Source organism: Montipora capricornis, chromosome 12 (assembly GCF_036669925.1).
Source record: "Montipora capricornis isolate CH-2021 chromosome 12, ASM3666992v2, whole genome shotgun sequence".
In the NCBI taxonomy this organism is placed as follows: domain Eukaryota; kingdom Metazoa; phylum Cnidaria; class Anthozoa; order Scleractinia; family Acroporidae; genus Montipora; species Montipora capricornis.
Window position 1 is genome coordinate 6,472,666 of NC_090894.1, and position 2,500 is coordinate 6,475,165.

At 38.2% G+C, this 2,500-nt stretch overlaps 1 pseudogene; it reads right to left on the reverse strand.

Annotated features, from left to right (window-relative positions):
- Nucleotides 1-431, reverse strand: part of LOC138025376 (uncharacterized) — a 1,863-nt pseudogene extending 1,432 nt beyond the window's left edge.
- Nucleotides 432-2,500: the final 2,069 nt, after the last annotated feature.

Genomic DNA, 2,500 nt, shown 5'->3' on the forward strand with positions numbered 1-2,500 from the left:
AGGCCAGCAGCAAGCTTGCTCTGCCAAAAATTTAAATACTTTCTGCTTTCGCGATCACCAAGGTATCAAGGCTTTAACATATTTTATTTTTTCTTACCCGGCTTTACAGGAACAAGAAGTTTGCACTAATTTTATGAGCCCGTCGTCAGCACATTTACATTTGAGAAACAACTTGTGGGGTTCCTCGCTCTTACGTTGACTTCTGTAGCACATTCCTTTTACAGATGCCTTATCAGCTCGTTGATCGTACGCAATATAAACGTCGTGAATATAACTCTCGGTGAAAAATTTGTAACCTTTAGAACCAATATCCTTTTTACTACAACCCTCTAAGTGCTTTTAAATTTGTTCAGTAGTGAAATTTGGCAGAAGACGAAGATTTTTTGTCCAAACTAAATCGTTTTTACCACGAGCGCCACTTTGAGACGCCATGCTTGTTGAGATTGTTTACCCAATACAGACCACGTGACCTCTGCGCGAATTAGGTCTATTGCGTGTCTGGGAGCACATGTCCTTTGATCTCACAGAATTGTGTTTTTCCTCAAAATATTAGCTTGTTTTCGCTTTCGCTCGCACATATTTACCTTTATTACATGTCCAGTGAATAGTTTTATCCTCTGGGATGAATTTTCCGTCGAAAAATCGGTTATTTGGGTGGTTTTTGGCAAACAGATGTTCATTATTCGTAATGCGATCGCTTCCGTTGCCGTTAGCAACGGGTCGCAAATTTGACTTGTCATCACCTTATCACATTACGCATTGATCGCTAATCCGATTATCTCAAAAAAATCCAAAAATATTCGTGCCTCATCAGTTTTCGGTCAAATTTATGTCCAAGAAAGCTGATAAAATGAAGAACATTTCTGTCGGTCATTAAAAAATTCGTAATTGACCTTGAAATGGCCAAATTTGTGTGGAAAATTAATTTTAGACCATTTTAATGTTATTTTTGTTAATTTTTTTTTTTTCAACTTTCGTTTTTATAAAATATTTTAGTTCTTTGTATAGAAATTATGTTTTTGGAAAGCTTATTTTCATAGCTTTAAAATGATGTATTTTTTTCCTCCTAACTGAAAATACTTTTTGAGAAAAAAAACTTTTTTTTGTGATGGCTGACTTTGCCTGGAAATTCCTGGACATTCCTGTGTAGAAAAAGAGTTCACTAAACCATCGAAACAAGGTGATAGGTAAGTTTTGATACGAAAGTTGATCCTTAATTGTTGCTCTTGACTATTCTGTAAGTTTTCTGTCAAGTAAACGTGAGGGTTGTTTTTTTTTTTTTTTTGCAAGATGGGGAAATTACTTCATTTGCGTAATTCTCCGCTCTGACGAAGGGCTAACGCTTGCAACGTCAGCTCACAAATTTGACAAATTAGAGCACTGAAAAGAACTACGCGATTACAATTGTTACGCTTAGTGATTGGTTTAAGAATCTCGCGCCAGTTTACCAACCAATGGGAGGGAAAACCAAAACCAATCGCGACTTGCACGTGCGATTTTCCCCGCGCTTTGAGCAAGTTACACGGAATTGCTACGAATTTGTATTGGTCCAATGCGTTATTTACACCTGCTGTGATCAGTCGAAGTAACTACTGTTGTATTTGTTTTACGACACATGATTGAAAACTGCTCTATCAACTCGTTTGATAAAAAAACAGAAATCCCTCTTTCCTTCCCGGTCCCACCGACGCAGCACCACAATTACTTTAAAAACTGAGCCCTTCATTCGTGATTAATTAAGCAAAATGCTTGCCTCTGTGAATGGAAGATGTCAGCTATCATGTGGCACTTAAAAATATGAAAGAAATTGAACTCTCGACTCGAGCAATTGCGTGAGACAGACCCCTTCAAGATGGAAAAATGAACTTCTAAAAGAAAAAAGTCATAAGTGCTTTTTTGAACTTGACATTTCCATGAAAATTAATTTTTAAAAAGTACCTTATATGACACCTGATATTGACACAGCGAGTTTTCAAAACTCCTAACCACCGGTCTTAAGAATCTTTCTGCTTTGTGGTTCTCGAGATTAATTGAAAAAGTGATGGATGAATTCCTGTGTCCCCCGCCTTAATAGTTTTAGAAACATATAAAGGGCTGACAGATGTTAATTCTTCAGAAACTGTATAATGGCGTCGGCCAACTCAACGAACGGAAGAACTAAGCGAAGTTTTCAAAACCTTTTCTGTTCAGAGGATTTAACTGCGGAAATTCACCACGTTTTCACTTGTTTGATCGTGATCAATATAATTCTATCCTTTACTGCAGTACTAGGGAATTCCCTAATCCTAACGGCCCTTCGAAAGGAAACTTCTATTCATCCGCCATCCAAACTCTTGTTTCGCTGCCTCGCGACAACAGACCTCTTGGTGGGTCTTGCTTCGGAACCTCTGGCGGTCGTTTACTGGATATCTGCGATAAGTCAACACTGGAGTATTTGCTACTATGCCTTTCTGTCTCTTGTTGTAACAGGCTACGCCTTGTGCGGAATGTCCCTGATAAC